This window comes from Schistocerca gregaria, chromosome 3 (assembly GCF_023897955.1).
Source record: "Schistocerca gregaria isolate iqSchGreg1 chromosome 3, iqSchGreg1.2, whole genome shotgun sequence".
Lineage (NCBI taxonomy): Eukaryota > Metazoa > Arthropoda > Insecta > Orthoptera > Acrididae > Schistocerca > Schistocerca gregaria.
The window spans coordinates 111,988,039-112,006,607 of NC_064922.1; positions in this window are offsets into that span (position 1 = coordinate 111,988,039).

Sequence of the window (18,569 nt, forward strand, 5' to 3'; positions counted from 1 at the left end):
CCAGATCCACATACTTAGCGGGAGACACTGTCGTTTTAGGCATTTGTAGGTTCTGGGGTGTGAGGGTTGATCTATTATTCTGTTATTCTGCGCAATGGATAAATCCGAGATGTACCCTTTACCCTGTGGCTCCTGCAAGATGCAATTTCCACTCCCTACACTACTACAGAAATCAGACAGACACTCCTAAGGCTCTAAAGAGAAATATCTGAAAAACTTTGAGTAATAAATATCTTCCGGAGTCGTCTGCTGTAAGGAAATGACACAAGAATTCACAAAATTTCTTATGTAACTAGTGGGATACTTGGGTACTGGAGTAGTGCTAGTTAGTGTAAGAAAAAGATGAAACTAACGAAAGTTATTATTTGTTTTGCGAAAAATCTGAGAAATCACAATGACACTTTTAGTTATGAATTGAACAAGTTATATCCTGGTTCTTTTTGGAATGTGAAGTTACCTTTCAAGGATAGGATTCACTGATGAAATGTCTACACAAAGTTTAAGATGGTAGTTAATCGCAAGGACTCAATATAGAGTCGCCCTTTGATTCGCTCTCGACAGAGATGCTCTCCCAGTGAAGTGCTGAGGAGAGACATGTTCCTCGCTCTTTGGAGTACATGTCCGAGCGCGCACGCTCTCGTTACGTGTTCTCACTCCAAGAGCGGCAACGGAATGGCCCCTCTCCACGCCATTATTCCTTCAGCTCAAGGTGTCAGAAATATCGTCTGCCAATCAGCATTGCTCTTCTAAAACGGGAGAATGACGTTTTGTTTAAGGCGACCAACCCGGAAACTTGTAGCTTTAGCGTTTGGCGATTGCTGTCTCCCTATGAAAATCTCTGAAACTGCGTGCTCTACATGTAAAGAAATCGTAGGCTGGCCGCTCCCACACAATGTAGCGGAATTTGCTTTTAAGCCAAACACGGGCTTGTTCCCCCCTTTCCACTCAGGCCCACGCTGTCCGCTACGGGCGGTCACTGGCCGACATGGGCTGGGTCGTCCTCTGAAGGGCCTGGCGTCCCGTTGTGCGGCCTCTCTCCTGAACTAAAAGCCTCTGTGACCGGCGTGTCTGGAATGTATGTGTGCACACCAGCCTCGAGTACTTCAACCACGGTCCGCTCTCTTGACAATTGCATATCATTTACATGAATTCATACAACATTGACTTTTTCTTATCGAGTTTGGGTTCGAATGAAGCGTCTTGATGTGTGGAATATGATTGTGAGGGCAGAACATGTTGTCAATGAAGGTCAGGAGACTGCAACGTCTTAAAGGTGATCACTTTGCAATCTCATCTAGAAAGAGCGACGTGAAGCGATCGAGAGGACACTAAAGACAGTGCCCAACACATCTGTTCAAAATTGCATTTAAGATTTTTCGGTGTTTTATTTTCATTTAATATTTTAGAAAAATTCCCTTTCCTGTATCAATAACTAGCGAACAAAAACGGCATTCCACAGGTAGGTATTTGTGCAGACACCTTTGAAATTATCAAGCACTCATACAACGAAATAATCGTAGTGTACAAATGTTTAAGTATAGTTGCTTCGCTTGCCTCAAATGCGGTTTTGTAGAAGTATGTGTGGAAAGGCCTCTTCATGTGTCGATTGATGACTATCGTTCTCGCCTACAGCATTTTCCACTTCGCAGTTGAAAGCTGTGAAAAGTGCTACCAGGTGTCAGGGATTCCCTTAAGTCGGCCCAACTGTATGGGTGTCTTAGTAGTAATAAAGAAATGGATTTAAGCTTCATTCGTGAGGCGGCATTTATTTCATGCATCACAGTGTTTAGGACGTCATATCTCCTGATCAATGTGTCGGACATACACTCCTGGAAATGGAAAAAAGAACACATTGACACCGGTGTGTCAGACCCACCATACTTGCTCCGGACACTGCGAGAGGGCTGTACAAGCAATGATCACACGCACGGCACAGCGGACACACCAGGAACCGCGGTGATGGCCGTCGAATAGCGCTAGCTGCGCAGCATTTGTGCACCGCCGCCGACAGTGTCAGCCAGTTTGCCGTGGCATACGGAGCTCCATCGCAGTCTTTAACACTGGAAGCATGCCGCGACAGCGTGGACGTGAACAGTATGTGCAGTTGACGGACTTTGAGCGAGGGCGTATAGTGGGCATGCGGGAGGCCGGGTGGACGTACCGCCGAATTGCTCAACACGTGGGGCGTGAGGTCTCCACAGTACATCGATGTTGTCGCCAGTGGTCGGCGGAAGGTGCAGGTGCCCTTCGACCTGGGACCGGACCGCAGCGACGCACGGATGCACGCCAAGACCGTAGGATCCTACGCAGTGCCGTAGGGGACCGCACCGCCACTTCCCAGCAAATTAGGGACACTGTTGCTCCTGGGGTATCGGCGAGGACCATTCGCAACCGTCTCCATGAAGCTGGGATACGGTCCCGCACACCGTTAGGCCGTCTTCCGCTCACGCCCCAACATCGTGCAGCCCGCCTCCAGTGGTGTCGCGACAGGCGTGAATGGAGGGACGAATGGAGACGTGTCGTCTTCAGCGATGAGAGTCGCTTCTGCCTTGGTGCCAATGATGGTCGTATGCGTGTTTGGCGCCGTGCAGATGAGCGCCACAATCAGGACTGCATACGACCGAGGCACACAGGGCCAACACCCGGCATCATGGTGTGGGGAGCGATCTCCCACTCTGGCCGTACACCTCTGGTGATCGTCGAGGGGACACTGAACAGTGCACGGTACATCCAAACCGTCATCGAACCCACCGTTCTACCATTCCTAGACCGGCAAGGGAACTTGCTGTTCCAACAGGACAATGCACGTCCGCATGTATCCCGTGCCACCCAAAGTGCTCTAGAAGGTGTAAGTCAACTACCCTGGCCAGCAAGATCTCCGGATCTGTCCCCCATTGAGCATGTTTGGGACTGGATGAAGCGTCGTCTCACGCGGTCTGCACGTCCAGCACGAACGCTGGTCCAACTGAGGCGCCAGGTGGAAATGGCATGGCAAGCCGTTCCACAGGACTACATCCAGCATCTCTACGATCGTCTCCATGGGAGAATAGCAGCCTGCATTGCTGCGAAAGGTGGATAAACACAGTACTAGTGCCGACATTGTGCATGCTCTGTTGCCTGTGTCTATGTGCCTGTGGTTCTGTCAGTGTGATCATGTGATGTATCTGACCCCAGGAATGTGTCAATAAAGTTTCCCCTTCCTGGGACAATGAATTCACGGTGTTCTTATTTCAAATTCCAGGAGTGTAGTTTTGTAGGTGCATTTAGCGCGTGTATGGAGTCTGTATGCGAAATGTATTCCGAATAGAGTTAGTAGTACAGAAGTAATAAATCTAAACGTCATATCTAATTATTTATGACGTTATATCTCCTGAACTGTGATAGGTAGGTGGTTCTTGCCCTGACAATGCTTGTTGACAACGCTTGTTGCATGACAGTAACGGGTACGTGTACAGTTGAAACCCTTCCAGTGGCTTAGGAGGAGATGTGGGACACATAAACACACACACACACACACACACGACAGTTGAAACCATTCCAGTGGTTTAGGAGGAGATGTGGAACACATACACACACACACACACACACACAAACACACATACATCCATTTTAGTGGTATGTAGTGATATCACTAATTAATACAAATTCTTAAATTACAAATTTTGAACTGAATGTTAATAAGTGTTGTATAAGACTTAATGTAGCTATGTGAATATACGGCCCGCACTGGATTCCAGGTGGTGGGTGTCGATTCTGTGAGCAATAGTCAACAAACAAATGGTCTAACATTATCCATTTTACGGAGTGAAGGTAGCGATCGTGCCGCTAATCATTGTAGGTACTGAGCACCTAGCAGACAAATATAAGAAGGATGGCGGGTATGGTTGAACGACACAACCTCAACCTGGTATACCTAGCGAAGTACTTAGTTACGTATAGCTCGAGGCATCGGAGAGGGAATGGAAAAAGTAAACCAGAACAAGCGGGAGTCTATCTAGTGCAGTGTGCATTTGCGCCGCGAGATGTGCATCGCGGAGGGTAAGAGCAGTTTCACAAGGCTTAAAAAGCTCAAACAAGCTTTCAGTCATGGAATATCTATAACAAACTAATACGTATGCGAGATAGGGAACCCACTAAGAGGCAGTGAGGAGGATTTAGATGTAACGAACAGAGCAGAGAAAGGAAGGAAGGTTAACCTTCTAGAAGAAACAGAAATGTCAGTTCTCTGGCTAGTTTTGATAATGTGCTCAGTATGCACATAAGATAGAGAGATAACGGAATGTTTAACAACTTAATGGACATTTTCTGAATTTATCGCTAATACGATATACATATTCATATTTGCACAGGACATAATAAAAGATATGGCGCAGCTTTCAGGAAATACGATTCAGACACAGCGTGTTGCATGGACATGGGTTCTTTTGAGGCTTTATTTTCATGCTGGATCTCATTTTCTACTTCTCTTCGTAATGACATTAACCATGGGAAACACACAGGACAAGAACTTCCACCATTACATTAATAGTTCTCTCATATGAAATATTCAAAATACTCTCTTGTTTACGTTCGGTTAGAACGTACAGTAAACTGTAATTCTTTGGTTGGCCAACAGTGTGCGTTTTTCCAATGAAACGGAGGTGACATGGGGCTCGTTTTATTGCTTGTGCTGACATGTGACCACCCTTATTTCTGTCATAGCACCGAGAGCATAGAATCAACTGCTCAGAGTTCCTCATGGACCGTTTCTACTTGTAGAAGCGTTCTCGAAAGCAGAGTTGGCAGATGTTCATTTTCTGTACGAATTAGCGGGTACTAATTGGCACAGCGCTTAACGTTTGTACCTGGAGAGATTTCCAAAACGACGGTTCCCCGATAGGAGAGGACATTTAAAAAACAATTGTTCGTCGCCTTAGGGAGTGTGGGACGCATGAGCCAACTACTTGCGACTGGGCAGACGTGAAAGGACGAGGGCGCCTGAGATGTAGAAGGTGCTTCTTCGTGCAATTGACGGCAGCCTTAGTAAGGGAATTATGGGCTACAGGTAGTGATGAAAACATGACTACCCGCTGCGTACATACCACGTGCAGCGAGTGCAGGCAGCTATCAGCACCTGATTTTCCTGCACGGGTAAGTTTCTACAAATGGTTCATTCAGCAACGTGTGAACTCTCAGTTAAATGTACCACTTGAGCCTGATCAGATCTTAAATTTTCACAGTCAACATGTGCTGTCAAGAATACTTGTGAAATTGTGCAATCACGTCAGCACAAAGAGTTTCTTTCAATGTTCTGGCGGGCATTGTTGGTGGCTGTTAGGGCCCCATGTTTTTCTACCCGGCCTCAACGGAGAAACTTACGATGCTTTCACAGAATACTCTACCTGATTTGCTAGAACACGTGCGAGAAAACACGTAGTTCATGCACGATGGAGGAGCTCCTCAGTTAAGTGTTAAAGTCCGTAGGCTTCTAAATAACAGATCCCATGACCGATAGATAGGTAGATGTGGACCAGTTGTTTGGGCTTCACGTTCTCCCGATCTAACTGCACTAGAGTTTTAGTTGTCAAAACATTTGAATGCTCTCGTGTACGGAGCCCCGGTACAAAATGTACTGAGTCTTCTTACCCGCATTGTGGAAGTCAGTGAAACAATACGCAGTTCTCCGGGGATAGGCCAGCGCATCAGGGATTCAATACGATGACGGGATGACGCATGTACCTTTGCCAACGGAGTGCATTGTGAACATTTCGTTCAGAAAAGTGTTTTATACATTCATTTGCGTATTTCCCACGTTTAAAGTATTGAAGAGATGCACAAAATGGGACCTGACACGGAAATAAAGCGTTTCCACACCAGTGTTTAAATAACATATTTTCTTCCTCTACGTGTGAGGAATTTTGCTGATAGTTTGGCCATACCTTTTTGCTATACCCTGTCAAGGCAAAAAACTGCCGACAACGTTGTTTGTTCATGTCTCCTGTGTCATCTCTGGAACAGAGTGGAATGCTTGATGGCTCAGAGCAGCCACTTGACGCTATATGCTTATTGATTACTGAAGGAGTCAGTATACGGGAAAGCAGCTGGTATGAGTTTAGGTAGACGAGATAGATAGTAATGATATAGAAAAGCACTTTGGCGAATGGGCGGTAGCAAAAAGAAACAGAACAGAGGCACAAGTATTGTCGAGTTTTAAGAAAGCAAAATGAGCGCTGTATGTCTGAATACTTTGATTTCATGACTGTTTTTATGCATATTTTACCGCGCGTGTGTTAAGGGTGCTAATTTTGAGTCACGAAACGTGTTAGAGTACGTAACATTCCTTATACTTTTGTGTTATATGTTAAGTACAAGATGGGGCATAATGGGCTCCCTGATTTGATGTGTGAATCGTTAAAAAAGCAACAAAGATAGTTAAAAAACGTTTTTATTTCTGAAAACTAGATTCATCAGGTTTTGAAATTTGTGTCATCCAGGTGCGAGCGATGCACGTATTAAGTCGTTAAAAAAAGTTTTCGAAAGCTCTTCTCAGCATTTCTTGCGTTATTCCTGCGAGGACATCTGTAATTGCCCTATTAACAGCATCCAAGGTCTTTGGTCGAGCTTTGAAAAATTCTGCTTTGAGGTATCCCAGAAGAACAAAATCGCAGGGGCTCAAGCCTGGCAAGTGAGGGGGCCATGGAAGATCCCCTCATAACATCAGACCGCTGGGAAACTGTTCTTGCAGAATCTGGCGGAAACTGCGGGAACCATCCTGTTGAAACCAAAAGGCTTCTGTGTTATATTCCTGACCATACTCTTCAATTCATTTCTGGGGTATAAAAATTTCTCCAGAATCTCACAATAGCCCGCAGTGTTCAAAGTAACAGTTGCACTTCGAGATTCAAAAAAGTAAGGGCCAATAATGCCTATGGAGGTCACAGCGCACCGAACTAATTTGGGGGTTGTGCAGGTCTTTGGTGAAGTTCACGACGGTTTTCTGTCTCAGTAAGGAAAATTTCGCTTATTTACTGTGCCAGTCAGGTGAATCAGCGCTTCATCACCAGACCGCAGAATAGTGCCGGGTGGTACAGAGGTGGGATTGCATTTCAAGCATCTGAACAGTTCACCCAGACTTCTGGACTGTTCTTGATCAACTTGTAATGTTTTCAGTGAAGGTCAGAGTGTAAAATTCGCCTTACTGTTCTGGACGGTATTGCAAGAGCAGCAGCATTTTTCCGCGCAGAGTGCAATAGAGACTGTTCAATGGACACCCTCACCGCCACGATGTTTCCATGTGTCTTCACACTTTTACGTCGGCCAGCTGGTCTTCTATGATGTGCACATCCTCTTGCCTTAACACTAGTAATTCATTTAGAAATGGTTTTAGCATCCGGAACTCTGTCGTGACGATACAGACCAAAACGCCTACGACAAGCCGTCTGCGTCACCACCACGCTATCTTTGTTTTCATAGAACGTTTCTACAACAAATCCTCGATGCTCACCAGACCACGGCATGGTGACTACTGAAAATGGCGTCGTTCCCCCACCTAACGCCACTATTCCCACCCCGCTACTGCTCTTGCACGCTCTTCAGTGATTCTTTGATACTAGGCAAGCCATTCTGTACCACCTGGTATAACGGCAGAGCGCTTTGTTGTTACAGTCCACAATGAAACTGAAAACGCTCATGCTCAGATGATGCGCGTAAAGACCAACCCACAGAAACACCTGACGAGCAGTGAAATGAAGAGACACGTTCGTAAATACATGGTAGTCCAAAAAAAAAATACCAAAATAATTTTTTAAACCATTGCCTAGGTAAAGAAACCGCCCAGATAGCAAAGCGCGCTGACGCACTGCTTCCGAGATTTACGGAGGCGCGCTAGTTCAGGATCAAAACCTCACGGCACATTAACGACGGGGATCAGTGTGCCGGCCCCCCTATATGTGGGTTTTAGGTGGTTTCCCACATCCATCCTGGTGAATAACGGGCTTGCACCAGGCAACCGCGTCGCGAATAAGATAACCACTATGCAAACACTTTGAAAACGTTCTCGAGCTAGAACATGGGATTCACGCAAGACGTAAAGAGACGGGGTCCATGAATTATGTTCCCAGAAGGGTGGTGGCGGCAGAAAGGGCATCTGGCCACTAAGGAAGGAGAAGAAAAGATTCAGCATTAATGGGTACAATGTCTCTGTTTACACATTGTGCACCTTCACTGTACAACGACCTTCCGGCACGCATGTTTATATCATTTGCCTCCCGTGCGAGAATTCGTATTGTGTGATTACGTAACGTATGTAACGTTGGATCGATCCTGGAGTCGCGTTCGGGTAGCCGAAGTTGTTACGGTGACACCTCACGGTAAGCTGGAAATTCGGTTTCGAATCCCGCTCTGGCATAAAGTTCCGTGCGTCACAAACAGCTGACATCAATGTACAGTCACAGAATGCAAATCTGTTTGGAAGAAGAAGATCGAGCCGGCTGGTGTGGCCGAGCGGTTCTAGGCGCTACAGTCCGGAACCGTGCAACCGCTACGGTCGCAGGTTCAAATCCTGCCTCGGGCATGGATGTGTGTGATGTCCTTAGGTTAGTTAGGTTTAAGTAGTTCTAGGTTCTAGGGGACTGATGACCATAGCAGTTAAGTCCCATAGTGCTCAGAGCCATTTGAAGAAGATCGTCCAGGAAAAAACTATATGTGAAAACAACAAAACTTCAAGTGAAACCTACTAAAGAAAGAACAGCGCAGTGCTAAGTGTGCGGACTTTACTCGTACGTTGAGTCTCCAGCGGAAGATTGCATACAGAGTTACCAACCCAGCACCTGGAGGCGTGAGGTCCACTCAAATCTTTGATCGCGGAATATCTGTGTGTAGTTTTTGTTAATGAAAAATAATGATTATGACTTACATTTATTTTCAACAATCCATTCATGAAATACTACTAAACTAAAATACATAAAAATATTGAAGTGATTATTTTATTTATTTGCTTTATGACGATGAGAGGAAATACTACATATTTATCTACAACATTTATATACAGGATGATCTATTGATCATGACCGGGCCAAATATCTCACGAAATATGCGTCAAACGAAAAAACTACAAAGAACGAATCTTGTCTAGATGGCGCTATGGTTGGCCTGCTAGATGGCGCTGCCACACTTCAAACGGATCTCAACTGCATTTTTTAAAAATAGGGACCCCCATTTTTAACACATATACATGTAGTACGTAAAGAAATATGAATGTTTTATATGGACCACTTTTTTCGATTTGTGATACATGGCACTGTAAAAGTCACAAACATATGGCTCAAAATTTCAGACGAACAGTCGGTAACTGGTAGATATTTTGTAAGTAGGCTGTTTAGGTTTTTTTATTGGTAACGCCGCCGCCACGTAGCGATCTGTATGAAAATCACTGGCTGTGCCGTGTGCAGTCTGTGGCTGGTTGTCATTGTTGTAATACTCGCCATTGTAGTGTTGGGCAGTGGCAGCTGGATGCTAACAGTGCTTAGCGTTGGCAGTTGGAGGTGAGCCGCCAGCAGTGGTGGACGTGGGGAGAGAGATGGCGGAGTTTTGAAATTTGTAAGAATTGGTGTCATGAACTGATATATATATTGTGACTATAAAGGTAAATACATTGTTTGTTCTCAATTAAAATCTTTCATTTGCTAACTGTGCCTATCATTAGTTAGTGACTTCCGTAGTTTGAAACTTTTAGTTAGCTGGCAGTAGTGGCGCTCGCTGTATTGCAGTAGTTCGAGTAACGAAGATTTTTGTGAGGTAAGTGATTTGTGAAAGGTATAGGTTATTGTTAGTCAGGGCCATTCTTTTGTAGGGATTTTTGAAAGTCAGATTGCGTTGCGCTAAAAAATATTGTGTTTCAGTTTAAGCACAGTCTTGTATACATGTTTCTAAGGGGACGTTTCATATGGACCAGTCTTGTATAAATTGTTCTAAGGGGACGTTTCATAATTTTAAAGTAAGATACAGAATGTAGGTACGTTTGAACATTTTATATCGGCTGTTCCAAAGTGATACATGTATCTTTGTGAACGCATGCTGTTACTACGTGATTACCAGTAAATACCACATTAATGCAAGAAATGCTCAAAATGATGTCCGTCAACCTCAATACATTTGGCAATACCTGTAACGACATGCCTCTCAACAGCGAGTAGTTCGCCTTCCGTAATGTTCGCACATGCATTGACAATGCGCTGACCCATGTTGTCAAGCGTTGTCGGTGGATCACAACAAATATCCTTCAACTTTCCCCACAGAAAAAAATCCGGGGACGTCTGATCCGGTGAACGTGCTTCAACGACCATCCACCTGTCATGAAAAATGCTATCCAATACCGCTTCAACCGCACGCGAGCTATGTGCCGCACATACATTAAGTCTGAAGTACATAGGCATTCTGTCATGGAGTGAAACATCTTGTAGTAACATCGGTAGGACATTACGTAGGAAATCAGCATACATTGCACCATTTAGTTTGCCATCGATAGAACAGGGGCCAATTATCCTTCCTCCCATAATGCCGCACCATACTTTAACCCGGCAAGGTCGCTCATGTTCCATAGTGCCATAGTGGATTTTCCGTTTCCCAATAATGCATATTATGCCGGTTTACGTTACTGCTATTGGTGAATGACGCTTTGTTGCTAAAAAGAACTGCTGCAAAGAATCTGTCATTGTCCCGTAATTTCTCTTGTACCCAGTGGAAGAACTGTACAAGACGTTCAGAGCCGTAGCCATGCAATTCCTGGTGCATAGAAATAAGGTATGGGTGCAATCGATGTTGATGTAGCATACTCAACACCGACGTTTTTGAGATTTCCGATTCTCGCGCAATTTGTCTGCTACTGATGTGCGGATTAGCCGCGACAGCAGCTAAAACACCTACTTGGGCAGGTCGTGGTTGACGTTTCACATGTGCCTGAGCACTTCCTGTTTCCTTAAATGACGTAACTATCCGGCGAGCGGTCCGGACACTTGGATGATATTGTCCAGGATACCGAGCAGCATACATAACACACGGCCGTTGGGCATTTTGATCACAATAGCCATACATCAACACGATATCGACCTTTTCCGCAATTGTTAAACGGTCCATTTTGACACTGGTAATGTATCACGAAGCAAATACCGTCCACACTGGCGGAATGTTACGTGATACCACGTACTTATACGTTTGTGACTAGTACAGCGCCATCTATCACACAGCGGTCCGACTAAAACATTCATATTTCTTTACGCACTACATGAATATGTAATAAAAATATTTGGGTTCTTGTTTTAAAAAACGTAATTGACAACCGTTTTATATATGGCACCGCCATCTAGCGGGCCATCCATAGCGCCATCTGGTTTCTCCCTTCAACTATAAATGTTTCGTTCTTGGTATTTTTTTCGTTTGACGCTTACTTCGTGAGATATTTGGCCCGGTCACTATGAATGGACCACCCTATATATATATATATATATATATATATATATATATATATATATATATATATATATATATATCCATCCCCACTGGAGCAGCGATGCTGGACATCCGCACCGGTCAGCTCCCATTCTATTCAGTACGCGCCAGCGTCGTTAAGTAAGACGAAAGCCCGCTGGCGCTCTCAGTTGGTTTCGATTAGTTTTTGATGATCCAAGGAAGTTTTCTCTTGCCACTGATTGTTCCAGGCATCTTGAGTGTTGAAATGAATATCCCACAGAAGTTGCACCGCTTCGCGATCATCTTGTATAGCTCAGTGATGGGGATTTTGATAACGAAATTTCTGAATGAAATGGTAATTATTCGCGTTTTTTTTATTCTTGTACTCACGTCCAGCAATGGCTTTGATGTTGTTATGGACGGTTGTGGAATGTTACCAAGTACTGGTAGCCAGTGCATGTCTGTTGGTCGAATACATCATGTGATGAGATGTTTTGCATGGCTGATCTGTGTGTCTATCTTTACAGTGTGAGCACTGTTTTCTAGGAGCAGCAAAATTCTGAGACATAGTATGAAAGAGCTAAGCCGGTGAGCGGGCTGTTGCAATGGCGCTCTGTCTTAGACAGTTTAAGTATTACTGAGACCACAATCACACTTTTACATTACATTTGAGAACTGGTAAAATAATTGTACTTATATTAAAACAAAATTACAGAAGTAGGTAAAATTAATGGTCAGTCTATTAAAACATTCCAAGAAAAAAACTGATTTAAAATGTTTAACTGCTTATCTCCTCAACTTAGTCCGGTTTCCTCTAATAGAACGTTTTTTTAAGGGGACCACGCTGCTCTTTCCTTAAAAATGTGATGTGGAAATGAAATAACGTCGCTTTGACCTCCGAGTGCCATGAGTATCACGATTTAAATCGTAGTATTCACAATGCCTGTCCATTTTGTTTTCATTGAACACGTTATCAAATGTATAGGAAGGAATTAAAAATATAAAGTTATTTCACAATTTGTGGAACATGAACGGGAACCTATTGCATGTAAAGGGGAAGAAAGGAAAGATTGTCGCCATATAAGATGTCGCATAATCGTTAACTGAATTGACAAAATAGTGTGTAATACATAAACAATGAGTGAATATTACAACAGATAAAAAACTGCATTGCAAAATACACAGTTATACCACTATTTTTTATTGCAATCCATCTTGATCCAACATCATACCACCTCTTGATCTCAAAAGCAACTCGGGTGCGTATAATATCAGTTGCAGTACCAGTCATAGGTTACAGACTGTTGCATGAACTATTATTAACTGCCTGTGCGTAACGTTTGTTCCAGACAGTATCAGAGATGGCTGTGCGCGCCTTGTGATCATGTTTTGAGTGAAAGAACAATGTGTATTGCACGAATAGCGCTTGCTCCAACACATCTTCCTTTCGACTTCCAGAGACTACAATTTACTATGCATCTTGCGTTTTCATTATGTTTTACTTACAATGGTGCGAAATTTCTTAAGGAAATCAGTGTGTCAGTATTTTTATTTCGTTTTTTTAAATTATGTGGTCGCTCAGGAAAGTTACCCGACTTGTGATTAGTCCATACTTAAATCTTCGCATTTCTGAAAACATTAAATATAGAAGGCTGTGTATTTTACTCTTCTGCCTTATAATCTTTGGTCTTTCCGTTCGTGTCATTCTCTTGGTAACTAGCTGTGTTTGTAATTCAGTTTTTGATGGGTGAGTTTGTGCTATGAGTCTAGTGTTTCGTTTGTCCCTGTTCAGAGTTTGCTGTCTATCTTCTTTTTACTTTTAGTGCTGAGTGCCAAAGTTTCATAAATGCCCAGGAGTGCGTCATTATTTAAAAAGCGTAAATTCCGTAGAAATCGATTTACAAACAACCTCTGTATAAGTGATGCTGCTTCAGCACCTGATGATGCTGCTTTTACAGCCGGGATGTGCGAAGGACACTCACCCACTACTTTATAAGAAAAAGAAGTTATTAAGCTATGTAAGTGAAGCTACAGATGAATTTCCTAATAACCAACATGTATAAGTCGACTTCCCTTTTGTTAGTGAGTTTGTGAAGATTTGTTTGTGTTGTAATCCTTGTGCAGGTCCCTTTGTCATTAACATAACAAAATCTATCTGACTTTCCTGCCAAGTTGCTGTAGTTTGTGCCAGTTGTGAAATTGATACCTCTTTTTGGAGCTCTAAAAAAAGGCGGTAGCAATTTATTTGAGAGTGACATCAGGCTACTGTATGCAATGAGAGCAGGGTAAAGATCATAGTGCTGCTCAAACTCTTTGTGTCGTAATGAGTCTTCCACCTACACCTGCTAAGACAGACAATTACACTGAAGGGGTAGGTGACCTGTACAGTCTGTAGCAGATTTATCTATGAAAGCTACTGTCTGTGAAGCAAAATATATAAATGAAGCGAACCTAGATATACGTGTTGCTTTTGATGGGATCTGGCAGTAAAGAACCCACACGTAAAAGAAAAAATGCTGTTGCTACTGTTACTAATATGGGCAATGATGAAGTTCTGGATTATGAAGTGCTTGCTAAGCATTGTTACCATTGTGCATCTGGTAAGGAAGGCGAAGCTCACGCCTCTAACAACAATTACGAAGGTACAGGTGGAGGGATGGAGTCTGCCGCTGCTGTGAAAATTTTTAATAGATCAGAAAAAGAATTCGAAGAATTTTAAACCAAATAATTCGGAGTATTTTAAACCAAATTCATTGGAGATGGGGACTCTGGGACTTTCAAAAGTGTGATAGAATCCATGCCATACGTCAATAAGGCGATAACTAAAGCAGAATGCGTTGGGCACGTTCCAAAAAGAATGGGCATCCTCCTAAGGAAGCTGAGGCAGAATCTAAAGGATAACATTTTGTCGGATGGTAAAACCATTAGAGATCGCTTGTCAGATAAAATTATAAATGAACTTAGACAGTGCTATGGTATGGCAATAAGAAATAATGTAAATAATTTACAGGAAATGAGACAAGCTGTATGGGCAACATATGGCCATCGATCATCGGCTGGTAATAATTCTCTGCATTTTGTTTCTCCACATAGCCCTCAGTCATCGTGCAAATGCAGAAAAGCTCAGGCTACTGGAGATAATTTACCAACATAGAAGCTCTATCCCAAGTGTTGTTATGGAAGTAATTAATATATATTTGGGGCGTCCAGACCATCTCAGAAAATGTTTCATGGTTGAACCCAGAATCAAAATGAGTCATTCAACAACCGCATAGGGACTCCTGTACTTAAGAACGTATTTGTTGGGATAAAAAGTTTGAAATGGGGTGTCGGTGATTCTGTTAATTCATGTGGGCAGGTCAAGGGCGATGGAAAGGCTTGGCATTGCTCCTGGTGTTACCACCATCAGTCCTCAGCTTCTGGACAAAGTGCGAATAAGCAAGGCTGAGTATGCAACTGAAATTAATACAAAAAACGCAAGGGCAGCAAGTAGAAGGAAGCTTCTAGGCGCAAAAAAAAAAAAAAAAAAGCAAAAGATGGCCCTGATTAGTCTGCTGGACACTTTTGAACAGAGTACGACATATTTCTGAATTTTCATAATAAATCACTGTAATCGCATTTTATGGCATTCGGCATTTTTTGTGTTACAGTTAGCTTTACCTCACAAACTACTCTACGAATAACTTTAAAATTTTCAGAAATGCTATAAAACAATTCACAGAGGCCACTGAACTGGAATAATAACAAGAACTGACCTATTCTCTCAATCAGGGAAATGTATGTTAAATTTTTCCCAATAAAATGGTTTAGCAGTACAAAATTCATAAATATTATACCTAGAAAACAAAACATTGGTCCTAGTTCAATAAGCTAACAATATATATTGAAAACAGCTGCCAAAATTTCAGAGTTCAAAGTATAACAGTTCCAGAGGAAACAGGTACCTACAGTTAGTAAATTTAACATTGGCGAGATAGAGCATTCTGACTCCCATGAAATAAATATTACAGTAGATTATCTATATTGCATACTACTTTCATTAATGTAGATGATGCACCTATTTGTGTACTCTGCATTTTGCGTAATTTCCTCTGTTAATAATTGGTAACTTGCACGCTTCAATCTCGATTATACGCAAATGACGTTTTGTCGACATGGAACTGCAAAGACAATTCACATTATTTCATTTACAATTACAGTTAGGAATAAACAAACACTATACATCTCCCACACACAGAGATGGGTAGAGGGGGAGATATGTGCAATACACATGTTGGACGCGTACTCGGGCGAAGCTGCACGGAAAAGGCTATAGGGGTCGTCAAGAAAGTAGGCACCTCAATGTTACGTCACTGTAGTAGACCATTGCAAGTTAGTTATAATTTCAAATGTTAGTAAAAATTACAGAAAAATATCAGACTTTAAGAAAAGTTTCAAGAAATTTTGAAGAAAACAGAACGACTGATCATATTTCGTCAGAAAATAATAAATGAACATCCTCAAAGGGCATATGACACATATTTTAAAGTGAAAACGTAAACCTGTTCTGAGATTTAAAAAAAATAAGAGGTACAAAACAGTTCCCCTGTATAACGAAAAATATCGTCCCTGATGACTTTGCATTCTGTTGGACCTTGCAGAACTTTCAAGTGAGATAAAGATTAAGAAAACTATTAAATTAGTTTCGGTTACATCGGAGACTCCATTATTGTATCGTGTCACGTATGAACGCATTCTAGAGTCTGTAGTCTTTGTTGTGGCCACACAAGTCGTAATGTGATGCCCTGCAGGATGAAGAGGGGGCAGGAGTAACTCATACTGTGGGGTCAAACACCAGGCTGCTTCGTTACCAGAACACTCTTGTTGAGATCAAAGTACTTGCGTGCCGCCGCCAGGAATTCAGTTCGCCTTAATAAGACTGAGAATTCTCCCTAACTAACGAAAATATTTTATTTGCACCTCTTACTGACCCTTGTTCACTGTACCCTTCGCCCAGATCGCTGTTATGCGCTATACAAAAATAAATGTAGGTACTTTAAGGCCCATATTTCCGTTTAAGACGATCAAAATATAATTTTGCGTGTGGTTATGAAAAACCCAAGTTGGATCGAAGTATGGACTTCGTACCTGCTGCTGCAACGTCTCTACATTTCGCTGCAAATATTCATCCACCATTACACTTTCTGAATCAAAATCGAAGTGAGCCAAGAACAGTAAGAGCAAAGGTTTCTCGGAAATTTTTGTAGCCATTGGCTACTTCCGACGTCGTAGAATCGAAGTAAAGTTCTATGCACTAAAATTTTGCCGAAATCTTCAAATACCGTAATTTATCTTTTAATTTATATTCCTTTCCTGAGTAATCAAAACACCTGCTCACATCTAGAGATTCTGCCGATGTTAGTGCACTCTTAATACGTAATTTAGTCGATTCTGAAATACTGCAAGGTTTTGCTGTCATTTTATGAACTTGTGTTGAAATTCTGGCTTGCTTTTTCTTGGCAAGAGCAGTAAAAATATTTCAGTACATTCAATACGACAGTTTTAGATTGTTTTCGAATGTGTTCTCATCCCTTATGCACACCCAATGGAGTAGCATTACCTTAGGTCCTCTCTCCTGCATTTCACTCACTATAAACACACATCAGTTCACCGTTCCACGGAACACTGAATCCACGCATGAACACACGATATTGCATGGGAACACCGATGTTATAATGAGCGCCAAATGCCGTGACCGCTAGATGTGTAGTCGGATGGGGAAGTGTGGTTGAAGCGGCAGTGGGGGGAGGTGGGGGAGGGGGGTTCGCTCAGAGTGCTGTAGGGTTAATCCCAAGCACGGGGGAGGGGGTTGGGGGGTGCCGTTCTAAGCGTACACTCACATTTTTGGTAAATATTAAGCGGGGCACATACATGGTGACAATTCAAAAAGATCTATCAGCTCTTCTTTGGTTAATATCCAAAAAGAATTCCGCCGAAAATGCTGCGGTTTGTTTTCGCCTGGTTTGTTAACCATTTGTAACTTTCAACTAAGCGTTTTAAGTGGGAAATTTTGAGTAACACCCACACATTTCTCTTACCTAACGAATATGTTGTGTAGATGCAATTAGGAGAGAATACTGGAACAGTGGTTTATTAAGTGAGGCCAGCATCTTCTCAAGAAGCACACACTCGGTACAAAATAAACTTGCAATGACTTCACTGACGTTGCTGCAAAACCCATAGCCTTTATCGTTTCACTAGCAATCGATGAGCCTTAAAAATCACACTTTCATCGGAAAAGTCTGTAGGTAGTGTAATAACACGGTAGGTAATGACGTTTTGCATAATAACTACACAGCAAAATATTGACCTCTTTGCCTACTATCATTTGGCAAAAGCTTAGTTAGATATCTCAAACCATTTATGAAATATGAGGAATGTGTGGGTATTTCACTCTGGCTTCATCGCTGGTGCAGTGCGATCGCAAATGACTGACCTACGTCAGACCAACTTTCTCGAGATTAGTGACAGATAGAGTTGTGCAACCAAGCCTAAAGAAAAATTGTGTACCATTTGTACAGAAACCAGATGGCAGTTATAAGAGTCGAGGGGCATGAAAGGGAAGCAGTGGTTGGGAAGGGAGTGAGACAGGGTTGTAGCCTCTCCCCGATGTTATTCAATCTGTATATTGAGCAAGCAGTAATGGAAACAAAAGAAAATTCGGAGTAGGCATTAAAATCCATGGAGAAGAAATAAAAAATTTGAGGTTCGCCGATGGAATTGTAATTCTGTCAGAAACAGCAAAGAACTTGGAAGAGCAGTTGAACGGAATGGACAGTGTCTTGGAAGGAGGATATAAAATGAACATCAACAAAAGAAAACGAGGATAATGGAATGTAGTCGAATTAAGTCGGGTGATGCTGAGGGAATTAGGTTAGGAAATGAGACACTTAAAGTAGTAAAATAGTTTTGCTATTTGGGGAGCAAAATAACTGATGATGGTCGAAGTAGAGAGGATATAAAATGTAGTCTGGCAATGGCAAGGAAAGCGTTTCTGAAGAAGAGAAATTTGTTAACATCGAGTATAGATTTAAGTGTCAGGAAGTCGTTTCTGAAAGTATTTGTAAGGAGTGTAGTCATGCATG